The sequence below is a fragment of the Gymnodraco acuticeps genome, unplaced genomic scaffold (genome assembly GCF_902827175.1).
Source record: "Gymnodraco acuticeps unplaced genomic scaffold, fGymAcu1.1, whole genome shotgun sequence".
Classification (NCBI taxonomy): domain Eukaryota; kingdom Metazoa; phylum Chordata; class Actinopteri; order Perciformes; family Bathydraconidae; genus Gymnodraco; species Gymnodraco acuticeps.
The window spans coordinates 2,021,273-2,047,866 of record NW_022992193.1 but is presented as its reverse complement, the minus strand read 5'-3'; the positions used below and the strand labels follow the sequence as shown (position 1 = coordinate 2,047,866).

At 40.7% G+C, this 26,594-nt stretch overlaps 1 long non-coding RNA gene across 1 annotated transcript in view; it reads right to left on the bottom strand.

Moving 5' to 3' along the window:
- Positions 1-3,961: 3,961 nt before the first annotated feature.
- Positions 3,962-26,594, bottom strand: part of LOC117539338 — a 55,139-nt gene continuing 32,506 nt past the window's right edge. The window contains exons 5-7 of the long non-coding RNA XR_004567985.1: positions 7,335-9,763; positions 5,728-5,794; positions 3,962-5,454 (exon numbers count right to left, since the gene is read on the bottom strand). This is a non-coding gene — a long non-coding RNA (uncharacterized LOC117539338). The remainder of the gene's footprint in view (positions 5,455-5,727; positions 5,795-7,334; positions 9,764-26,594) is intronic.

Here is a 26,594-nt window from a genome sequence, read left to right as displayed (position 1 = left end):
GAACTGAAAACGTGACGTGGATCATAAATATATCAGCAATTAAACAACATCTTACATTTCTTTTCACACAATATGTCTCCTTGCAGTATCAACACTAATTCGGCTTACTTTTATATTTGATCCAATAGGCTGTATTTACACCATAAAGGTGCACAGCTGATATAAAGGGACACCTAGTGGTTAAAACATGTTATTGAATTTCATTATTTTTATTATTAGATATTAATAGGATCCCTATAAAGTATATTCATTATTCTCTACTAATAGTTAATTAAAGACTGTATATAATGACTATTTTGCACATCCCTTTCAAGATTTTCTAAGGTTTATTGACATATCATATAGGCCTACACAACTATGGTGTAGTTATGCATTGAATGAAAAACTTGGGTCGCAGGTTCTTCAATAGTGCATTACAAGACATCTATCAATATTTGTGCATACCTCCAGCAATGTTAACTATGTTGAAGCACTTATTTTAACTGATATTATACATAATGTATTATACTCTTATAAGATGTATGTAGATATTTCATCTCCGGCCTTGTCAGGTATTGAACAATCAATAAATAAAGAACACAGAATTGTTAAATATAAAACACAGAATTTGTGTGATTATACTAAATGATTTACAAATAAATACCACTGCATATTTACAACTGTTACTGTAACGCAAATGTTCCAACTTGGGATCAATAAAGTATATCTTATCTAAGCTACTGCCATATTTGCAAAATTTGCCTCTGAACCTTGACAAGTGCATGTCAAGGTTCATTACATTAATTGATAAGCCTGAAGGCGAAGCCCTCTAAGTTCTGGGCCCCACGAATAGCTGAAGAAAAGCTGTTTGTGTGGGAGCAGATTGCCGGGCCTCCTTCCTATTTATACCGGAAGGGAGCCCGAGGGTGGGGCCCACCTCGCAGGTGGGCGTGGACTACAAGTGTTTCAGTGCTGCGCGGGGTGCACCTACCTACACCTATACTCATAGAAACTGGAGTTACAGTAGGTAACTTCAGATACATAAAGATGTTTTGGCTCAATATATATTTTTTAATTCATTGAAATAAATAAATAAAATGCCACACAAAGTCATTTTATGCATTCACCCAGGCAGGTTTAATGATGAAACACAGACATTCAAATATGTATTATTATACTAACATATTCCATCAGTATTACAAATATGACTTTTCAGGTCAATTCGAGTGCAACTAACATTAATTAAAAAGAAACCATTGGAATGTAATTTAGTTCAAGTATGAGGCCACAAGATGTTGAAATGCTGCTATTAAATAAATGTATGGAAGCTTTAAGCAACCCACAAAAAATAAGAAAATCTACCCATCTCAATTTAGCATGACAATCTGAAAAAGAAAGGACAGTTTTCAGGTATTAGCACAGTAAAAAGTGAACATCTTGACCTTGTTGGATGCTTTGTTAGTGTCACTTTAATGTTGCGGCTGATAAAGGTGGGGTTTATTTAGATTGCCTTATAAACCCCACCCTGCCTTAACATGCGGAGCAGCATAACCTATAATAATATATCACAATTAATTAATGAATTAGGTTTTTTAAGTAACCAACTAAAGTTGTAAAAATAAATGGTGTGGAGTACAACATTTACCTCCAAAATATAGTGTGTAAAGGCATAAAGGGACATCATTTGAAAATACACTGTGGAAGTACAAAATACATATTGACTGAAATACAGTAGTTATTGAACTTTTTAATTGTAGCCCTACTGTGTGTTTCAAAATGCACAACAATTATCGTTTTTGACTTTAGCTGTGGATACAAATATATAAACTTATTTATTTTACTCTGGTATTCAAACATGCTGTAAAATATCTTAGTGTTCAAAACCTGCACTGACTACAAAACTCGACCGAATGGCTAACTTAAGAACTGAACATATTTCAATGCTCTTTATTTTGTTGTACATTTTGAATGTTGTTTGGTACATTTGGTGACAGAAAACAACTGTAAAAATTGAAAAAAAGATCAAGAAAAACAGTCACAGGCCATAGTAGATATACCATTTTGATAATGTACCTAACTCATTTGAGTTGGTAAGCTAATACTTAAAGAAAAGAGAAGAAGGATGACATATAGTAAGTATGTCACATAAAGTCTTACAGTACACAGTATTTCAGAAAACTCATAGTATACTATGACATACTCACATACATACATACTCATAGTATGTCGAAAATATGTTAAAAAAACACCTAGTACATATACTACAGTATGGAACATACATTACAGGTAAACATTGTCATGTTATAATAGAATCTATCTATTAAAGAATCCAGTGATTGCTCAGAAGATTCAGAAACTCATTGATGTTGGACTGATAGCCATTCGTTGATGATAACCAAGAGACTCCAAGACAACGTGCAAATCCATTCTGATAGCCATTCGTTGATGATAACCAAGAGACTCCAAGACAACGTGCAAATCCATTCTGATAGCCATTCGTTGATGATAACCAAGAGACTCCAAGACAACGTGCAAATCATAGTATGTCTAAATTATCCGAAAACAACAACAACCAGGTGCAATAAAGTAAAAAAAAGTTATACAAAACAAGCACTGCAATAGATTTAGATGTTTAAAAAAAGAATCTTGTTTTAGAGTCTGAGACATAATTGAAGAACATGAATGTCTTATTCATGAATGTCTTATTCATGTTATTCAAGACTGCCTTAAGGACTTAAAAACGTGGATGACCTTAAACTTTTTGATGTTAAACACGACCAAAACTGAAGTTATTGTACTTGGCCCGAAGAATCTACGAAACAAATTATCTATGGATGGCATTAATTTGGCCTCCAGTGAGACTGTAAGGAATCTTGGTGTTATATTTGATCAGGATTTATCCTTTAACGCCCACATAAAATCAATTTCAAGGACCGCCTACTTCCATCTACGTAACATTGCAAAAATCAGGCATATCTTGCCTCAAAACGATGCAGAGAAACTAGTCCATGCATTTGTTACTTCAAGGCTGGATTATTGTAACTCTTTATTATCAGGGTGTACCAAGAAGTCAGTCAAGTCGCTTCAGCTGATTCAAAATGCTGCAGCTCGTGTACTAACCAGAGTTAGGAAAAGGGACCACATTACTCCTGTTCTGGCTGCCTTACACTGGCTCCCTATAGAACACAGGATAGAATTTAAAATTCTTCTTCTCGCCTACAAAGCCCTTAATGGGCAGGCGCCATCTTACCTTAAAGAACTCATTATACCCTACTGTCCTACTAGGGCATTGCATTCCAAGAATGCAGGGTTGTTGGTTGTTCCTAGAGTCTCTAAAAGTACAATGGGAGCCAGAGCCTTTTCTTATCAAGCTCCACATTTGTGGAATCAGCTTCCAGTTTGTGTTCGGGCGGCAGACACCCTATCCGTTTTTAAGAGTGCGCTTAAGACCTTCCTTTTTGATAAAGCTTATAGTTAGGGCTGATTAGATTCAGCCCCTAGTTTTGCTGATATAGGCTTAGTTTGTCGGGGGACATCTTACTTCTTCCTTCTCTCTGTCTATACCAGTGTACTCTCATGTTCCGATTAACCCAGCTTCCCCAAATGTCTTTCTTTTTGGTGTCTATATACGCCGGGATCCGGAGTCATGGATGATCCTGCGCTCCTCTGTCCTGGATCTTGAGTCGTGGCTGTGGTCCTGGATCATAGGTCCTGGATGGATATAATCTTCCTATTATACACACATGCATTTCCAAACATTTGGACTACCTATGTTGCAAATGTATTATCTTTTCAATTTACACACGGCATCTATTGCACGTCTGTCCGTCCTAGGAGAGGGATCCCTCCTCTGTTGCTCTCCCTGAGGTTTCTCCCATGCTCCCTTTAAACTGTGGGTTTTCTTCGGAAGTTTTTCCTTGTACGATGTGAGGGTCTAAGGACAGAGGGTGTCGTAGTGTCATACTGATATTCTGTACACACTGTAAAGTCCACTGAGACAAATGTAACATTTGTGATATTGGGCTATATAAATAAACATTGATTGATTGATTGATTGATGTTCTTCAATTATGTCTCAGACTCGAAAACACACAATAAAAGGGACAGAAAAGGCAAGAAAACGCTAAATACTAGCCTAAAAGAAAAAGTGGGGGTGATCTGTGCCCAAATGATTTGGAATCAGATACTGCAACCTTGTTAGCATCGCAGGCTTATTTCCATATTAACGACCCCTTCAGAACCTTCAAAGTGATGAATAATTGACAACAAGTGAAATGTTTTGATTGTCGTCAGCGCCTGGCGTGTTTAATGTTGCTAATTATGGAGATGGCACATTCGTCAGACATATGTCCCCCTCGCCACCCCTGCGTGACCCTCCCTCCGTCCCCCACAGACAGGGGGAGGCAGGGGTGCAGACAACCACAGGCCCTGTTGTAATTAGCTAGCAGGGCATGCTCAATGACCTGGGAGGGGGTTCAACGCCATAGTATTGTGTTTCTAAATGTCAACAGTCCTACTTTTCTGTTGTATTGAAAAGTATCGGAAGCCATTCAAAAAACTGCAAATACAGTTGGACTAAAATCCCCAAAAGGGGGAGATCCTCACTTGTTTAAAGCAGAAACACAATGCTGCATTGATTGTGTGTCACTGACATGACATTACAAAACAGAATTGCTGATTTTTTTTCAGAACACTATAAATACAAAGTATACAGTTGACTAAAATACTACAAAAGCTGGTACATGTTCTGCTAAAGAATAAAGTGAAATATGAAATGAACAATGTATGTATATATAAATAATGCAATCATGTGCTAATATGATATATCTTGGGGAAGTAATCCAGATATTCTGACAAGTCCTAATGATCAATACAGACATGAAACAGGCCTCGATACTCGTTGAGCACTAAAGAAATGATTATACTGAACTAGTCTTATTGTCAAGAAGCAGAGACATATACGGTAAACAGTGACAGTAAGAGTTACTAGAAAACTCACAGGATGAACTTACCACTATCAGGGTTAATGGGCAAAGTGTGCTTTTCATAACATCAACTTAAGCTTCTTTTGCTTGATTTATTTTACTTCAAGTATTTTTGAATCCGTGGTTACTTTCTGCCAGGTTTCTTTGGGCTATTAAATATTGAATCGCTGCAGTTCTAATTCTAATATTTAGGTGGAAAGAAAGTGTCTGGACTTTGGCCTAAAACTAGGTCGCTGAAAAGGTTCACCCTCCACTTTAAAGGACGTTCCTCGGTCCCTGAATGCACCTTGAGGAGAGAGGAGTGTTTTGGAGGAGCGAGGGAACACAGGTGCATCTTATGTGGAAGTCTTAATAAAAAGGGGATGTATAAATGTCCTCACACCCATTATGTGCCCTTAAAGCTGCCGCTCCATCCATCTTCCACATTTCAGGAGCAGATCCTTGTTGATGCCGTTTTTTTCCTGGCGGACACCTCGTCTCGTTGATGCACCTTGACAGGGAGACAGACAAACAGATGCTGACAGAGGTCATGTGTCACAGCTGCAGCTATATCTGGTTGTTTGTGTGTACTACAAGTGTTTGTTTCTGTGAGTTTAAGTGTTTATCTATGTGTGTGTGTGTGTGTGTGTGTGTGTGTGTGTGTGTGTGTCAGGGTCCAGTCTGGTGGAGTATCCTGGAGACACTGTCAGGCAGGATCTAGTTTCTCTCTCCCGATCCGTGGCAGCATTCCTGTAACACAGCTGCCCCCCCCGAGTTGCGTTACCTTGTCATTCCCAGACACGGATCAAAGTGAAGACGAGCTGGAAATAACTGCACAGCGACCTTGAACCCTGAGAGGAGGAGACAGGAGTGCCAGGAGCTTCAAAACACACACACTGCAAACACACACTACACACAGGTGCATGCATACACAGAGGTTTACATGAGCAGAAATGCTATTAGAGAAATGCTCACTTTAAAAAGTGAAGAGGTTGCATTTTCTACACTTATTGACTCAAGTATGTTTTGGTTATTTCCTCTAATCACAAGATAAACAAAGAACTAAGAACTGAAAAAAGATTCAAGTAAATAGTATGAACACTAACAGATAATATTTAATCTGGGGATTCTACAATTACACCATTGAAAATGTCTTTAAACACATAATACACAAATGTGTGTTCAATGCTTTAACTTTTTTAACTGTAAAGCTTTTCTACTTTTAATTATAATATTGACAACTTGTTTTTTTTAAGAGAAAGTTTAATAAATCCTGATGTCCTTTATATTAATTATACTTTTTCAAGTACTTTTTACAATTGTTCCATGTTTGACTTACTTACTTAACTGAATTCCTCTTCCTGCTTTTGTGTAGGCACCGTAATACACCAAAGAGAATTCCTTGTATGTGTAAAACTACTTGTCAATAAACCTGATTCTGACTGTATATATTTATGGATCGTTTTGATACCACGCACATTAAAAGGGTTTGATTTGTTCACTCCAAACCTCGTGATGTCACTTCCTGTCAGCAGCCACTAGAGGGCGGAGCAGCACCAGGAAACTGGATATTCACCTTTAAGCAACAATATTTGTTTTCTTTATTGACATACACGATACGATAGTACACGTATACTATCACTTGTTTTCTGGGACAAACTAGGACATTTCAATTATTTTGTACACACCATACTTTCATTTTCCCACCTATGTTGTTTCAACATACTAAATTATGAATTCTTTAAAAATAAATCACCATACAATGCCTTTTGGATCATTGATTTACATTTTGCATTACCTAATAATCTCAATCCATCAGTATATATATACTGATGTTAATACTTAAGTTAAGCTTTTTTTACTTTAAATTCAAGTTTTGTGCATTTTTAAGACAACGTTTTATATCCTTTAAATCACAATGTTTCTACTACTTTTTACACATGTTCCATATTTGGTCCTGTCTTACTTAACTGAACTTAATTCCTCTGCTTTTATGTAGTCACCGTACATGTGTGTGTACAAAACTACACCTGATTCCAGAGCTGGGAAGTACATTTACTCAAATACTGTACTTAAGTACAATTTTAGATACTTGTACTTTAAAAGAGTATCCATGTTATGCTACTCCACTGCAGTTCAGAGGTACATGGTGTACTTTTCCTCCACTACACATCATTTAATACCTTTAGTTACTTCACAGATGTGGATGAATGATGTGAAATATAATCAAGTGTTAAATCAGACTTTAGTTCCACCTGGAGTAAATCCACCAGCTACCCTGCAGTATACAAAGTCATTCAAACTAGCTGCACCTTCACCAGCTTTGAGAACACTTTCATGATCAATCATTATAAAACATATCATATATATTATTCTGAAATGGACTTTTACCTCCTGTTGTCACTTCCTGTCAGCAGCCACTAGATGGCGGAGCAGCACCAGGAAACACTGCAGGACGTCTTAACAGCAGGACTGCTTCAACCCTGAGTCACACACACACACACACACACACACACACACACACACACACACACACACACACACACACACACACACACACACACACACACACACACACACCACACACACACACACACACACACACACACACACACACACACACACACACACACACACACACACACACACACACACACACGGTTCCCGATCCCTGAGGGACTCCTTTGCCTCCTCCTCATTGTGTGTGTGTGTATGTGTGAGTGTTTGTATCTCAATGTAATCTTTTCTACATCTGAAAAACCCTAACCTTTTGACAACAATATTTTGTCATTTTTACACACAACTTAAACTTAAACTATGTTTCTTATGGTAATCTGATGATGCATTTGCTCCGAACACATATTCTCTGCTGAATGTCCTTAATAAAAGATTGTAAAAGAAAATATATTAAAGCCCAACTTACTATAAAAACATATCAGCATTGAAATGCAGCACACTACCTACTGTACATCTACACACATTAAAATATTTGAGTTCAAGTGCAATATAAAACATTTCCCTATAATCTAAAATGTCTTCCGAGTATATTCTTTGGAATGTGGCACTTTTACTTGCATTTTAGTATTTTTACAATGTGATATTAATACTTTATCTGATATTTAATAAAAACCATTATCCGCCTCAGTAAACATTTGTATTTATTTATCTACGCTATTATGTTCCTCTGTATCTCTAAGAGACGCAAGATGTTTTTACTTTTGGTTCTTTTTTTTGGGATTAATCTCACATTGTATTATTACGTTATTTTCTTATCTCTGTCTTCTGTGAAAACAACTTGTTGCTGTATTCATACTAATTTCAATTGTATTAATTATTTGTCATTAAGTGTGTGAGATAATACCTTTATCTTATTCTTTATAGGAGACAATCAGATACACACATATTATAAAAACATGTAAATTGCTCTCAAGATAGGCAGTAAGTTGTTTCATTTACATTTGGTGCAACAATTGATTTAAGTCTGGCTGAAAAAGTGAACACATTTGGAGTGAGAAGCTGTAGATTGTGGGGCGTTCTGACCTCTCCTTCTTCCCTCACTCTCAAAGCAAACCTGACAGACACGGATGCTAATGTGTTGTACCTCGCGGTTTTAATTGTGTCGATCCTGCAGATCCTTTGGCTTTTTGCATAATGAAACGTCTTCTCTTCAGCCTCTGAGCTCGACATTTCCAGCTCTTAGTCTCAGTTTCTGGCTCCAACAACTTTGTTCCATTTCTCATTCTCTGGCATAATTACGGCTTCATAGCATTCTCCACTGCTCGGGCATGCTGTGGATATTTCTCCCCCCACCCCACCCTCTCCACTTTTTCTGTGTCTTTTTTTTGGTTTGGCTCTCATTAATAATTCACAGAGAGAGAATGGGGAAATGTTAGTGCAATTTGCAGCTGCTGAATCCCAGTTATTGTTTTGCAGGGAGTTGCGCAGACAGAGAAACTCGGACGAAGGCTTTTGTAGTCCTGCATGTCATTTGGCTGCGTGTCTCTGACAGGCCACACATCATTAGGGGGGTGATGTGTGTGTGTGGGGGGGGGAGGTAAGACTCCGTCCAGCCAGTGAAACACACTGTCCTCATCTGTCGCTCCGGAGCTCTGTTTCCTTAATGCTTTTAGATGCTGTATGTTCATATTTGTGCCTCATAACTATCTATGTTTTATTTCCGACCGGGCAGCCGCTGAATTATTCAAAACGGGCCGAGCTGCTTCAAATATGACAAACACGACAGGAAACTTTTCTTTCACAATGCAGGGCCAGACACTTCTTGAGAGAACAAACACGGGTAGGGAGATGAAGTTATTTTGTTTAGGGAGTCCTGCCTAGATTACAACAGGGAGGACACACTGATCTCTCTGATGTCTTCTGGCCGCATAAACACTGTCACCTAGTTTATGGAGTTAAACAAGTAAAGGAATCCACATTCAAACCCTCTAATAATTCCATAACTAAGTGTCGCAAAAAACTACTTTTTTTCAGCTGGTTCTGAAATAAGACATTTCTTTTAAGAACAGAAAGCGCTGCATTATCAGACAGTTGTTCCATCAAGTCAGTTTTCAAACTACTGCTAAATAAGTTGATGGCTCCAGACTCTGACATTTGACAAAACACTATTCTCTTTTGATTTTAGATTAATAGTTTGAAAAAAACATTCGGGTGGAATAGTAAACTGATATCTTTTACTATCTCCTGGTGTCTTCTAGTTGTTTATTGAGAATCTATTCCTTCTCTTTTTACCCACCTTGTGTCTGAACGCTGGTCACTTTTGGATGTGCATCTTCCATAACATTCCCCTCACCCTCTGACACCTGTGAAGAGAACAAACGTTGACATCAGACACAAGCTGTTTAATATCATTATCCTGCATTTTAAAATGTATCATCTACATTTTTCAGAACAAGAAGGATTGAAATCAGTTCAGGATTCTTTAAATCTGAACATCTGCTATCCATATTTAGGTTGTGTACTTATTTGGCTTAATTCGTATTCTATGACTAATGTGTGCTTTTTTCCCTCTATATAGAACACATTAGCTTTATACTAAGAGTAAGATAAATACTAATACAATAATTCAGATTCTTATCAAAGTCAACTTTATTGTCAATCTTTCCGTTTGTGTGTACAGACAGAGAGATCGAAATACTGTTTCCAACAATCCCGAATACAAAAATACAAATATATATATAAAAACATGTATAAAATATGTATATCCTATATATTATATACACAATCACATTTCTACATATGCACACATTAAGATACAAACACAACAGTCAATATATACAAAATAACAGTCACTTCAATATCTTTGGGAATGCACATTAGGGCAAGATTCTTTCCATGTATTCCTCCTAATACTTGTTTATTTCTTTAGTCAAACTGTTTGTGATTTGCATGACTGTGTGTGTGTGTGTGTGTGTGTGTGTGTGTGTGTGTGTGTGTGAGAGTCCCGGGGCATCAGGGCTTGGAGGGAAGAAGAAGACAGAGCGAGAGGAAAGGCAGATAAGAGATGAAGACCTCTCTCCTCCTCTCTCTGGCCTGTTTTGCGCAGAGTATCTCATGACGGAGAGTTTAGGGCTGTTTGATGCTAGGTGACACAGCGGTGTCCTGCAGTCTTTTCTTTCCCAATCCCTGGCATCTTCGGTAAAAGATCTCTCCGAACAATCGGCGCTCGTTTCTGGCATCCAGCCGCCGCAGGGAAAGGGGAGATTGTCAGGCCGCATTTCTTCTTCTGCTCGCCAGCCATTCCTCAGGAGGGTTGTGTGTGTGTGTGTGTGTGTGTGTGTGTGTGTGTGTGTGTGTGTGTGTGTGTGTGTGTGTGTGTGTGTGGATACATCTCCCCCCTTTTTGGAGAGTTAGGTAAACTGAGGGGAAGGAGGGGGAGAAGAAGGAGAGGTGGCAGATTTCCCCCCATGGAGAACAATTCCACCGTAAGCTCTTTCTTTTGGAAATTATGGGAAATGTTTTCTCTTGTATCGCTCTTGTCACCTTGCCTGCAACATGACCGCAAACAAGCTAAAGTGAAACTCACTGATGCGTTCGGAGGAAGGAGGAAGAAAGGGAGGAGGAGGAGGAGGAGGAGGAGGAGGAGGAGGAGGAGGAGGAGGAGGAGGAGGAGGAGGAGGAGGAGGAGGAGGAGGAGGAGGAAGATGCCGGCGGGCGGGTGTTTGGTGTCATCCTCTGATAGCGGGTTGTGTTTGGCCGGAGGAGGTTTGTACAGAGGGATGCTGAGCGCGAGGCTGAGTGTGTGTGTGTGTGAGTCCGGTAATCTCCATGACCTCCTGCCCAGGCGAGGTGGAGACAGTGTGAGGCCGAAGATGTCTCCTCTCCCTCCTCGATGATGCATTCAGTGGAGCTGGGAACACTGTAATCCACAATGTACCCTCCAAAATGTGTGTTTAGGGACAATCAGCCACACAGAATCTTAAACAAATACACGTATAATAAGTCATGAAAGCAGGTCATTGAGTAAATCATAACGCATGCTTTTTATTTCATGGACTCACGCTTGTTTAAAGGTATTCAACTGTAAAAACTGTGACTACTACACCTTAAGGTGGACGACTTTGACTTTTTTAACAGTGTCACATCTCTTTGACAATGGCCTATTTAATATCGATGTCCTCACCTCTTATCTGACCTGGTTTTAATCATATTACTCTTCTTCCAAATCTGTATATGTGTAAATTCAAGTTCTCTGTGTTTGACTTATTCTAATTGTTGTTATTTTTATTTATACTGTTGTATTTTTTAGACTTACAGTATAATGCTTATGTCCTATCCGGAATACAAGTATATCATATCTTATCTCATCTCATATGATCTTATATGAGATGTTGTCTGCTGGTAACATATACTCACTTTGACATAAATGATATACGTGTGTTAACATGTCTTCTATTCTCAGCTAGATGTGTACCTCCAGCCAGCAGGCAGGGTTGCAGATTGAACCTGAGCTGATTACCATGCGGATCATGTACAGTATACGATCACTTCTCTCAAATTCAATCCAAGAACAAATAACTGGTGGCAAACTTTTAGAGCACTATCACCGGTTCACAAAACAGCTGAGGTCATAGGCTGAATAATGTGGAGTCAATCCAAACTTTTAGAGCGATACAAACACAAAAACCTCAACTTCTTCTTTGATTCCAGCACCACTGCCTCACCAGAAGGTAGTGCATTTAAAATACATATACAGTGGGGCAAAAAAGTATTTAGTCAGCCACCAATTGTGCAAGTTCTCCCACGTAAAAAGATGAGAGAGGCCTGTAATTGTCATCCTAGGTACACTTCAACTATGAGAGACAGAATGGGGGGAAAGAATCCAGGAAATCACATTGTAGGATTTTTAATGAATGAATTGGTAAAATAAGTATTTGGTCACCTACAAACAAACAAGATTTCTGGCTCTCACAGACCTGTAACTTCTTCTTTAAGAGCCTCCTCTGTCCTCCACTTGTTAACTGTATTAATGGCACCTGTTTGAACTCCTTATCAGTATAAAAGACACCTGTCCACAACCTCAAACAGTCACACTCCAAACTCCACTATGGCCAAGACCAAAGAGCTGTCAAAGGACACCAGAAACAAAATTGTAGACCTGCACCAGGCTGGGAAGACTGAATCTGCAATAGGTAAGCAGCTTGGTGTGAAGAAATCAAGTGTGGGAGCAATTATTAGAAAATGGAAGACATACAAGACCACTGATAATCTCCCTCGATCTGGGGCTCCACGCAAGATCTCACCCCGTGGGGTCAAAATGATCACAAGAACGGTGAGCAAAAATCCCAGAACCACACGGGGGGACCTAGTCAATGACCTGCAGAGAGCTGAGACCAAAGTAACAAAGGCTACCATCAGTAATACACTACGCCGCCAGGGACTCAAATCCTGCAGTGCCAGACGTGTCCCCCTGCTTAAGCCAGTACATGTCCAGGCCCGTCTGAAGTTTGCTAGAGAGCATTTAGATGATCCAGAAGAGGATTGGGAGAATGTCATATGGTCAGATGAAACCAAAATAGAACTTTTTGGTAAAAACTCAACTAGACGTGTTTGGAGGAGAAAGAATGCGGAGTTGCATCCAAAGAACACCTACTGTGAAACATGGGGGTGGAAACATCATGCTTTGGGGCTGTTTTTCTGCAAAGGGACCAGGACGACTGATCCGTGTAAAGGAAAGAATGAATGGGCCCATGTATCGTGAGAGTTTGAGTGACAACCTCCTTCCATCAGCAAGGGCATTGAAGATGAAACGTGGCTGGGTCTTTCAGCATGACAATGATCCCAAACACACCGCCCGGGCAACGAAGGAGTGGCTTCGTAAGAAGCATTTCAAGGTCCTGGAGTGGCCTAGCCAGTCTCCAGATCTCAACCCCATAGAAAATCTTTGGAGGGATTTGAAAGTCCGTGTTGCCCAGCGACAGCCCCAAAACATCACTGCTCTAGAGGAGATCTGCATGGAGGAATGGGCCAAAATACCAGCAACAGTACAGTGTGTGAAAACCTTGTGAAGACTTACAGAAAACGTTTGACCTCTGTCATTGCCAACAAAGGGTATATAACAAAGTATTGAGATGAACTTTTGTTATTGACCAAATGTGATTTTCTCATTCTGTCTCTCATAGTTGAAGTGTACCTAGGATGAAAATTACAGGCCTCTCTCATCTTTTTAAGTGGGAGAACTTGCACAATTGGTGGCTGACTAAATACTTTTTTGCCCCACTGTAACTGAAACAGTGTGTACTTATACTTCGGTCTCTTTAGCAGACATTTGTTTAACATCTTTGACTGCTGTAAAGGCACAAGTAGTTCCAAACTGATACATTTAAAAGTACTGTATCTGTCTTTTATGCCCTGTTTTTTCAAATGTATCGCATAAGCTCAAATATGTTAGCATACCAGTTTTGACTGTGTATCTCCAGCCTGCTTCCCTTACACAAACTTCAAAGTCAATCGTTGAGGAAGCCAAATAAAAAGCGTGGTTTTGATGCACTTGGGTTGGAAAAGAGTAACTCGTCTTTCTGCAGCAGCAGATAAGGCCGGGGTCGACCCCCCCCCCCCTTCTAAAGGAAGCCGGGGCGTCCAGGAAAACCAAGTTTCCCCCAATCAAAAGTTCCATTAACCTGCAGCTCCGGGAGCTAATTGAGAGCGGAGAGGGGTGAGATGTATCGCCGTGGCAACGTGCCGCCGTCAGCACGCGTCATATGGAGACGCGTGCTGACATATTTGTAATTATCTGGGATAAGAAGACACGGAATACGGCAACAAAACAGGGTGAGAGTTACGGCTCCTCCGGGAAAAGACAATGAGCAGGGAGATGTTTCCACCCTTTGATAACCCAGATCATGTCTAAGGCATTAGGAGACGCAGGGGAAAATCTGCATTACTGTGTTGAAGATTTATAAATCTTCACACATGGTGGTGGGAGATCACCAGTTCATTATGTTTTGCAGCGTTTTTTTAATGGTTGTGTTGCTCTTATCTCCTCGAGAGGGGGAGAGATATTCTAATCTGTCGCCCCAATAGCCTTAAACCCTGGTACGGCGATGGGCCAACTTTGGTTCCACTTAATCCCTCCACCCCAGCGAGAGGAGGTCATGTTTGTCAAAATGTGGCGTAGTGAACATGGGAATTTCTTTCCCCCTCCACCTCCCTCTCCTTCTTCTTTTTCCCTGGCTTAATTTGGAATTAAAAATGCATGCGATTTTGAACTTTAGATCTCTGGAGAGAGCCGTAAACAAGTATGAAATTAAGTGTCTTTTGAAATGCTGCGGCAGGGACGTGAATCGAATGGAGACGCTCACATTATCCAGCCTTCAGAAGGGTGGCGGTGACCAGAGTGGCCTCTCCAGTCAAATCACTAACAAGCTGAGGAAAACAGAGCAGGGACACCTCTGTGGAAACTGCACATTTTAACACTGACTCAAAGTGAGCAGAATTGATGCAAATGTGAATATATCACATTTTAAAGGTGTTTTATCATCACTCTGTAAAGGTTTAAATAGAGGTACAAAGCGATGGATGAAAATATAAAAATGAAATCAAGCTTAGAAGTCAATAAAATACCTCCATGATATTCAGCATAATATTAATGAGGGTCCTTAGAAATGTTGCGATACCAGAAAAAAAAAATCTCAACCCAAAAAATGTCAATATTTGCTACTACAAGAAGACGTTTTCTAATACATAACAACTTGTTTCTAGAACTTAAACAAAATGCAAACTACTAGATTGGACTAATGTCATTTTTCACCTGATAAAAGCCAAAGATTAAAGCCTAAAAAATAAACAAAGCCATTTTCTACACAGTCACTGTGAGCAACCCATTTCACATTAAGATTCACTTTAATTTTCTGACCAAAACCTGAACTGTTAGCTGAACAATATGTTGACTTTTCGCTTTTTCCATCTGCAGCAAATCTCCATCAGGGCCTTTCCATCTTTCATCTGCAGAGTGGCTTCCAACCTCTCTCTGCTTCCAACCTCTCTCTGCTTCCAACCTCTCTCTGCTTCCCTTAATAACATTTACTGGATCTTCACTTTGCTAACTATACATTTGTCTGCGTGTGTGATAGCGTCCTAATATTTACACCTTTCTTTGAGCCCCGCCGCTCCGGGCTCATTAGCAGCAGCAACATTTGTCCCCGTGTAATCTCAGGTCGTGCCGAGGTCATGCGGCACCTTAAAGCAAGAGACGAAGCTTCCTGTTCTCCCTCAGGCCAGCCGCGGCGACTTGTTAAGCAAATCTGCATCGTAATGGGCGATTAGTATTCATTTCTGTGTCTTATTTCTACACCCTGAATACACGTGTGACTTCATAGTGCTTAGGGTTTCTCAGGCTCTCTTTAAAAAGCTAAAGGACTTACATGCTATTTGGTAAAAAAAAAGAACTCCAACATCCAGAGGAATCCTTTAGCAGTGGTTTAAGCAACTCTTAAGTGGATCTCTTCAACTGTACTGTGAAGAGCCAACAACACATGCCCACAGCTGTGAGGAGACTTCTGTTTACACTTAAAACACTGAGATATGCTCACGTTTATGGAATGTAAACTGTAGAATTAAGCAGTCGTGATCCTACAAGGGTCAGAGGTCATGGTAACACAAGAGGTCTACCAGTGTATTTACATTTCAGGAAATAAGGAGCCGCCAAATGACGACGAATGAAACAAGACTAGGCTAAATGATGCTCAATTTTTGTTCCATGTGCATTGATCAGAACCCCTTTATTCATCCCTTGGGGCCAATTGGATTTTGTAACATTTGCTCTATTAAAGAATTACAAAATAATCAAATATATAGTTATATAAAAATAGCGAAGTTAACGTAAAAAAGTCAATACAAAACCTAAAGCGCACATTAACACTACTCTACATATGGATGACAGTTATTAAACTCAAAATGATTCACAATTATTCAAATTTGCTATTATAAATCATGCATTATTGGTAAAGTCAATATTTGTCAAAATACATCTGAAGAGTAGACAAGGTGAGACAAAAAAATGCTTCATTTTTAAACTTTTTCATCCATGTTGTTTTGGTGTGACAGATTAAACAAAAAATGAGAAGTATTCAAACGTATATTTGTGTACGAGATATTGTGAAAGGGGGGAAATAAAGTGATTTAATGTGACATTATCGCTCGGGTAAAGATAGAAAAAGGACGACAAAATAGACTGAGGTCACAAATAAAACAAATTGTGAAGGACTAAATGAATCCTGCTAATCCCCTGATTCTATACCGAGAGCAATATATGTTAAAAGCTTTTGCATCGTTGTCATTATGAAGTCAGAGAGTTGCGTTATGAACTTTATATATACAGTCTATGGTTATGAAGCAGTTTGTAGTGGCCATCGCGAGCTATTTCACCAACAACTAAACTTTGTGACTCGGAGGGGGGGGTGGGGGGGAGCAGCTGATCTGCAGTCGTCTGTCGGAGCCGCAGACAGTTGACCAGCGGAGCGACCCCCGGATGACGGATGGCGCGCGGCCGGAAACGAGCGCCTTTATCAGGCCGCATTATCCTGCAGCAGCCCATCCAGACAGGCCAGATTTTTATCGAACTGTATTGGATTTAGTAATTTCCTTTTCCAAGACAAATGGATTGAGATACTGTGAGGGGGAGGCGGGGGTTATTGTCTGCAACCCCGGGGTGATTATTTCTTATGATCCATTTAGTATTTCGGGCTTGTCCCCACACGGGCGGGTTATTACTCTCAGTCCATTGTTCACCTTTCTGAGAAACACTTTGATGCAGCAGAGGAGTTAATACTGCTTCAACTCAGCTTACAGCTTGTTGACGGGGACAATTCGCTTCACAAAAAGTGGATTATTAACTCAAGTAGGTTCACCTGAACATCCCTTACAACTGTTCAGACGTAAAGTCTACTAGAGAGGTGTTAATTTAATTGTATGTTTTCATGGGGTGGTTGTGAAGTCACTTTATTACCTAGAGTGGATTTGTAGAGGAATAACCAAAGCAACGTACTGCTGTGGTTCTATAGGTTTCTGTGCATGTAAATGGAGGCAGAGGCTAAGGCTTCACTTGGCTCTTTACAGCCACCATTTCATGTCATTTTACTTTGCAGAAAACGTGTGAGTCAGTTTTGCCCATTGCTTCTCCAAACTGCAGGTCACACACTGACTATGGATAAGCACCTCGTACCCTGCTGCAAACATGCAAACTCTCCCTTCAACATTTCGATGTTGTGCCAAGAGCACAAGGGGCATGTCATATTATTTTGTTCGCGATGTTAAAAGGTTAGCAAGCGGTTTTGTCTCGGGGTCAAAAGGTCGGCATAGTCAAACGTTTTTATATTACCAAACTTCAACTGCATCTTTTTATGCGATCTTGGTCAAATCTGAAATACAAAGGGAACTAACATATGTTGGAGTAGCTAGGGTTAGGTCCTTTGAAAAGAGGGAAATGTGGTGAAGTGTATTCAAGTTAAAAAGATGAATTGTGATTTGGAAATCTATGTAGCTTTGGTGAAATACAGAATACTTTAGACTTGACTTAGAGTTTATAGTTAGGAGACACCTGATAAAGATGTCCCACTCTGTCCCAATGAATGAATACATTATTTAAAATCCCCAATTTATATAGAAAGAAAGCAGGAAACTGTCTTTTCTTCTGCAAAAAGCCAACTTATTGGTTATTAGAGGTTTGGTAAGGGTATGAAGGTGTGGGAAACAAGTTGAATATGATTAAAACATGTTTGTAACTGTGGTTTAAATATGAATTTCAGACATGGAAAACATGTATGTCATTGGCTAAATGCAAATCGACCTACTCGTCCAAACAGCTGACCACAGTTGGACTTCATGCTACCTGTTTAACCACCATGCTAATGACTCATTTCCTGCATTAATGTATATTTCCCTGATTCGAAAGGGCACTTTTCACACTGGAGCCTCATACGCTTACAGTGCCATTAGGGACGGTTTGGATTAAAGCAGGTGGCATATGTTACGTTCTCCCACCTCTCTCCCCTCTCTCTCTCTCTCTCTGCCTGTGTGTGTGCACGTGTGTGTGCAGATCCCACGGCAGCGAACACACAGACGGGGGAGCACCTTGCGCCGCTGAAAGCTGTGTCAGGTAATTTCACACTCTCACATGCGTGCAGTCATGTCGGCCTCCCCCGAGCGAACTCATTACCTGTCTCTGCACCTTCTGGAGGGGGGCTGGCGTTAAACAAGCCGCGCAGGTGGGGGGGCGAGGGGGTTTGTCGTACTAAACGTGGCGGTGAAAAGCGACAGTAATGTGGAGAACAGACTGAAACGGTTCATCTTTACCCTGAGGGGGTGAAACACCAGCAGAAATGCGCAGTGACAGACCTGGGTTTTCTCAAACGGAGGGTAACGTGCGCGGGCAGCCCCTCACCTTGTAGCGACGACAAAGAGAGCGAGACTGAGGGGGGGGGGGGTCACGGGGTCGGGGTTCACCTTCTGCAGACACAGAGAGCACAGAGGGGAGAGATGGAGGGCCCCGCCAGCTGTCTCTCTCCCTCAGTTTGGCTCTCAGACAAACGCCTCCCCCTCCCCAACCGCGCGGGAGCTGTCAAGGGGGAGGGGGGCGGACCTCGACCTGCCAGCATGCATCTGGCTGACAGGCGACTGGGAAGGTGCACTGCAAGCGCACGTCACAATCAATAACCCCTGCTGAGAGCGATGGACCAGGGGGGGGGCTCGCTCCCCACTAACTCTGTGTGTTGTTATTTTGTACAGAGGGGTGGTGGTGACATGTCACCTAACAACACACACCCGCTCTGGGTCTTCAGGAGTTTGTTATGAGAAAATACATATGTACCGTGTGCAGGCATGCATGCATTCAGTGATGAACTGCAGGGCAGCACTTAGGGGGGAGGCAACAAGAAGGGGGGGGGGGGTGTTTGGGTGAGGGAGGAGAGGGTTTACAGTAAGACTAATATGTAAAATATATATAATTATAACTTGTTTCAACAAGAACTGACAACAGGAGAGGCATTTTTTATATGTACTGAACTTAAACACTGAGACATGGAGTTCAAAGGTCAAGGACTTTGACAAGGCAAGCATCTGCTGTTGAGGTGCATCATGGGATATGTAGGCGCTGGAGAGGGAATTCAAGTGCACCACTTTTGTAAAGATTCGGGAGAAGATAGAAGATAATTTAACTTATTAAGTCACATTTATGACATAATTCCCTCACGTGAGACATGGAAGCTATTGAAAGAAATTGAGAGTTTTCAATAAAAATAGGTCCAGACTTTTTACAACAATATCATCATATACAGATTCCATTACACTAGGAAGTCGAAGTACTACCTCACTAACTTCTGATCCAGAATCAGACAGTACTATTCAATTTGTTGTAATTATTTCTTCAAGGGAATCCTTTCAGACTGCAATGAATAACAACGTTGACATGATTTTCTGCCATTAGATTGCTCAAACTGCACAGATTCTGCATGATATGGTGCCTAAAGTCTAAGAATATCAGCCCTAAAAAAAAAAAATACAGTGACAGTTTCCTCAGCTCTAATAAGGCGTTTTTGAGGGACACTGTCATGTGTGTTTGCATGTACGCTGGAAGATCCGTTACGATTGCTTCCCAGAAAAAGGGGGGGAGGAAGAAGAGTTCCTGGCACATCCTCCGTGAGATTCCCTCCATCGTAAGAGGAGACAATGTCAATGCGCTCTGACACCGAGACACAGAGCGCCGATCAATCGATATCTGACATTACACCTCGGCACGTCAAGCCTCTTCAGTCCCAACTATGAAAGTTTAGCATTACCAATGAGGTCCTGCTGCTGTCACCCCCCCCCCTCCAACTCCCCTGATAATTCATGTTTACCAGTGCTGCTTATTTTTGGAAGGGTGATTATCCAGTCACATCAAAACATTAATGAAGTAGAATTACAAGGCTTCTTTTTTTTTGAGCAAATGAAATCTACTTTTTCTAAAGAGCTGATTAAAGTGATTCTGCTGGTGCGAGTGAGCCACAAAGAGACCGCTTCTGTTCTATGAGATGGAGATGGTCGGTCATGGCTTTTGGACGCGTCACGTCGCATTAAAGCAGACACTGTCCTCCTCCTTAAGGTTTTTCTAAGCGTTGACAGATTTTCCTCACTGGGCAAATTAACTGGCTTTGAAAACCTCGCTCATCTCCCTCCTAAAGCCAATCAGGACATGTTTACCATCACGGCCAGAGAAGGGGAGAAGTTTAAGTGTGTTTCTTCTATTTCTTTAATCTGGCCTCTGATGTGACGTGGCCCCGTCCAGAAAGAAGAGGGGGCATCCACGCCGAGCTTTTAATGAAGCGCCGAGCAATTATCAAAGACGTCTCCTATTGATCTTCGCTCTCATGCGAGGTCGGGCAGACACATTTTTAAGTCACTTTTTCAGCCCTTGTTTATTATGGCACCATGAAAAGGCATGTCCATACTCTCGTCTGCACTCACTTGGTTGCCTAGTTTTTTTTTATACCAGATTCTGTTTTAAAAGTAAATTCTTCTTGTGAGAATAGAAAGGAGAATATTTTGACATTCCTTACTTGTTCAAAGGGATTTAAGACTCAGAGTAGTGTTCCGGTCCATTCCAAAATGAATAGATGCTATCAATTTCAATGCAAAATCTAATCTAAAAATAAATAAATCTCAAAAACATTAACCATTGATTTTTCACTTTTCTGAAACGTTTGCTGCTATAAGAGCTTTGCTATGGTTGAGGCCTATGCAAAACAAGCAGCAAACATCAGTCCATAAAGGTATGGTTTTTAGCAGTGTAGGGTTTCTTACATTGGACTGGAGGCACCATGAACGCCTTTCATAACATTGTGACATCACTATGTAACAGTCACGCTTCTTTTGGATAGTGTTCTAACACAAAATGTGTGATATGCTAAGGGTTGGGACATCTCTAAGCGGTTTGACAAATCACAACAGAGCCGGCCAGCTAACCAATCAGAGCAGACTGGGCTCTGGTTTCAGACAGAGGGTGAAAAGAGGTGCTGCAGCACAGGCAGTATGTGAAATATAAAGAGCTTTTTGAACATTGAAGCAAGGAGACATGTCCCAGAAGAGGCACATAGTACAAATAGGGACCTGAACATGACCACAATAGGGCCCCTTTAAAGTTGAAGTCGTCCAGGGTTCTGACTTGGGTTTGGATTCAGATGTAAGGTAAAGGTAAGGATTCTTGTTATAGAAATACATCTGTGTGTTTGTTTCCTCGAGGCTGAGTGTGTACAGTGGAGTGGAGAGTGATCGAGTTGCAGTCGTGCGATTGTACGTGTGTACATTCATCCCGTTGGAAATGTTTAAATCTGCAGACGCGGAGGAGAATACAAAAAAAACTGGCGAAACAGTGAAATCCATCCAGAACGGAGAGCGGTTCCCATGCTGTGTGGACCTTCAGCGCCTGACCGAGGCAATAAAACTCTGACTCAGCCTCGTGAAATATGCAACGGTCCGCTGCTCCGCTTCCAAACACATCAAGTCCGTATTGTTGCAGCGCACTGTTTACCTTCAGGCCCGACGCTCTTCATTTTTGCATCGCCACCTGTCACCGGGCTCTCATTTATAACACGAGCGCGTTCCAAACAATGCCAGAACTTAGAAACTTTCTGTTATATTTATACCAAAAAGAAATATAAATATTTGAACTAGCGTTTAATGGGGGGGTGGGGGGGTTTGTGCATTCCTTCATATCGTACACAACTTCAATTGTTACCTTGGACGAATGGCCGGCGTGTATTTACTTTGGGGTTTGAGTGAGTGATATCCGCATTGATGCTGTTTGCCATATTAGTGAGCTCAGACCTGAGGCTCTCCAGCTGAACTATCGCGGCTGTGTACACAATTTAGACGAAAATCCTGTTTATATTGCAAAAGAGGTGTATTTTGTAAGCTCTTTCCCCCCATCGAGCTGTATATTTAATTGTGAAATATCTCCCGACGGCCTCATATATCCCAGAATGCACCTTCAGCTGTGGATTCATGTGACAGGAGGACATTTTCTAACAGGCTGAAAAGGGTTGAAAAGTCAGAAATCATGGATTTTATGGTTTAAAATATGATTATGAATAAGCTTAATTCGGGTTCTTATTGTTGTTTGTGCAGTTTTGAACTAATTACCTGGATATTTTGTATTTCCTCAAGGTAGAAAACATCTTAATTACATTTCAGCTAAACCCTGGATCAAGGGCTAAAATGTTTTAAATGTTGTTTTCTACAATATATTTGCATGTGTACCAATCTCAGTCTACTAACTGACTTGAATTAAGTTAGTGAAGGTTTATAAAATCAAATATTAGTTGCAACCCGTAACTATTGCATAACATGAATATGAAATATCCAAGCAGTATCTCCAATGCACCTCCCACATATTCGAGTGCGCAAAAATGAGATGAAGGGGTGAATAACATAAAGTTCACTATCTTGAACAAAAATAACCTATTACCATTCATTTCAACCCATTTAAGGTCATTTCTGATCAATACGTCATGTTTTATCACCCGTTAGAGCTTATAAACTCCCTCAAAACTATGTCTAAAAAAAGAGATATTTTATCAAAGTGCTCGTGAAGATTTGTGTCGCTGGCCTTGACTTTGTTCAGCAGGATTTGATTCTGAGTGGCGGGATAATTCAGAGAGCTCCCATGTAACATTGACCACATGACGCTGCCGCTGGAACCCGGCCTGGATTTAGAGATCTTTGAAAAGAGGCAATTTCAGATTATCAGGGCCTGATCAGTGTGCCGCTGTCAGCTGTACGAGCAGGACGCTTTAGGAATGCACAGATGCCTCGCGCTGTCGTTAATCTCCCCGAGTGGCTCGCGTCTCGATGGCATCCATATGCAACTTTAATTTCAGCACTTCAAACTGCAGAGGGATAAAGATAGCTTTTGAAGATTGCTTTTCATGTTCGCTACGTTTGTCTAAGTGTAGCCGAGGAGATCTGGACGTTTTTTTCTTCTCCTCTCCTTGGCGTCACTCGAGAAACAACTTGAAGAAAAACGGCGGCTTTAGAGGCAATTTCCTGCTATTGTTTCCCAATAACGAGATAAACGCTTCTTGTCAATCACAGCTTCTCACAAAGGTGTCACGTTTCCACAGCGTTCATTGAGTTCATTGAGCTGCCAGCTGTTTTGGACATTTTTACATTCATGCATTTTTCCTAATAACCTGGCAATAAAGTGCCCGGCATCTTTCAAAACTGCCCTGTTCCCTTTCCACATAAATATGCTTCTAACAAACATCCATGTTATACGATCTCCATTGTTAACACTTCTCTTTTTCGGGTCCATCCAAATGAAGCGGCGCTGCACACAGAGGGCCGGTGCTAAAAGGATATGGAGCTTTCAGATGGCACCTAAGTGCTGTATCGCATATCCAGCGTGCCTTTTTATGGATTAACAGTTTATTCCTTTTGCTGGAGCCGCACCAAAGCGCCCCGGTCCTCTGTAAAATATACTGCTTTTGGTGAATTATGAGCGTGGCCTTCGTCCAAGTGCCTGTGGCCTTCCTGTTTATTTGTACGGCGCAGGTCGGCGGCGAGGTGGGGTCCGGCGGATCCAGCTGAGCATGTGTAAACACTCATCCTGGGAGCCGCGGTGAAAGTGGCTGTTTTTCTGCGGCGGGGGGATTTTTTTTACTGCCCATTGTTTTTAACACAGAATCGACCTCTTAAAAACATTGGACACTCTCATGGCTCTCCTGTGGCCCAAAGAGTGCTTTGTATATGCCTATTGACAAAATATTTCTGTGTTATGGCATGTGTATACTACTGCGTCTCGTATAAACTGGGAAAGAAACACAAGTGTGCTGGCGGGAACTTCTCAGCCATTTCTCAAAAAGCACTCCCAGGAAAGCTCTGAGCCTTAAAAGCACGGAGGACCTGAGTTTCTCTCACTGCTAACCTCACACACTCAGACCTCACCTATAGACAGAGTTACTTCTCTACTACTCCATTTACCGAGAAATACATGAGTTTTTAAGAAACAACATGGCTGCACTGGAGGAGAAACACGCTTCATATTTTCTTAATATAAATGAAAAAGAAAATCCGCTCACTCCAAAATAGTTCTCGGAAGTTAGTGTCCGTAACTTAAAATAAATAAATAATAAAAGCCACATTTACTGATGCTCTTTGGTCCAATTGACTATGAAATAATGCAAAACATAATCGTATTTTTTATATAATTTGTTCAGGTAGTCTGATGTTTTAGTAGAAATCTATAGCAATATTTAACAATAAATACATGAATCCAGTATTATAATAACAAAATTAAACTTTCTGCATTACTTACAAACTTGCAAAAATCTGTCTTATTTGTTCAAAGAGTATAATTGTGCGTAAATAAGTCACTAAAGTGGTGAACAGCAGCAGTTTGATTAAGATTTACTGATTAAAACATAACAATAATAAATGATATTACCATTGTATTAAGTCTTCTGTGCTTAAAATGGATTCCTAAAAACTGAAGAAATGTAAAAGAAAATCGATTCTTACTTAGAAAAAACAATTCTGCACCTGCTAAGACCTTCAAAAGTTGATTAATCAATAAAATGATCTTGAAAACTTGCAAAAGACGATTGTCTTCTATGCTTGAAATCGAGTCCTAAAAACTGAATTTTGTAAAAGAAATAATAAAATAAAATCTCTCAAACATTTATAGATATTAGTGTCTGCCTATTAAATGAAGCTAAAAACATGTTTAAAGAAACATTATTTCTGCATGGCTGCAAGACGAGAAAGTTATTAAATATGTAAACGTATCTATGAAACTTGATAAAAACAACTTTGCTCAGCTTGCTAAATTTGCAACTGGATATCAATCAAGTTACAGAAGAACACATGAGGCGGCACTTTCACAAAGCGGGCACCAGGCAGGACAAAGGGGAAGTTGATGAGGCTCTAACTGTGTACAGTTGGACACATGGGAGACAAACACACTCTGTGATCGTCTTCATGCCAGTTCCCCCCCCGCAGCGTCATCGTATGGACATCTCCAGAGTGACTTCTGAGGTGCAACTCGCTCTCGGTTTTAGTCAACATGATCCGGGTTATCCACGGGGGGAATACAATCAAAGCGTTTCAACGACAGCGCCACCACGATGACGGCCGTTACGTTTGGGGACAAGCCAGAGAAATCTGGAGGGTGGAGGTTTGCGAGAGGAGGATTTGAGTGTTGCCACTTTGTGAAAGCTTCTCCCGGCTGCCCGTGCACTCTGACACCGGTAGCCAAGTCCTGCAGGCCTCCACCGTCAGGGAGGAGTGTGTGTTGTTGGGATCCGAGCCAGGGTCAGGGGGGTTAGCTACATGTCCTAAAAGCAAACTCTAACCTACTTTCACACACACTCACATCCTGCCACAGAGTCCACTCTTCATGTTGCAAAGTCAAAAGGCCACAAGAGAGAAGAGGTAGTTCACCGAAAAAACTTTGGGGCATCTACCAAAGTGCCTCAGAGTTCCCAGAAGGCCGTGCGGCTTCAGTGTGGGTGGCTCCGATCCCCCTGAAGTGTTGGTCGCATTTGCATAACTGCGGCTAAAGTATACATTCAAATACGGAAATGATCAGATGGTGCTGCACTGCAGATGTGATTTTAAGAAACACAACACAACAAAAACGAATCATTCTGACCTTTTAGAAGCTGCTCATCCACAGAAATTATAGTCAAATAATGGATTAGGCGGCACGTTCAAACATTGAGTTGTACTGAAGAAAATAACTGGACCAAATACTCTTAAATTACTCAACTAGCAGAGTTTAGTGATATAGAACAATCCAATAAAAAAAGATTAGCTCCTAAGAAGTTCAAGCGCCCAAGAACACCAGATCCTACACTTCCCATGATGCAACATTCACCTGTCAAACTCCACACCCTGAGTTTAAAAAACACTTAAAGGAAAACTCCAAGGTTAATCCATCAGTCTCCTAAAGACTACACATTTGCAGTAATAAACACAGTGAAGAAATGTCATATTAATCATATTCGACTCGTTTTTACTTGAGAATTTAAATATGATATCTCCCATTAAGTTATTTTAAAGATAACATCTACAAAATAAATAACTATACAATATATAATCTCTTGTTTCATACTGAACAGACTCTTTTTTGTTGTTGCAAAAACTTGCTTATAGTTTGTTTGG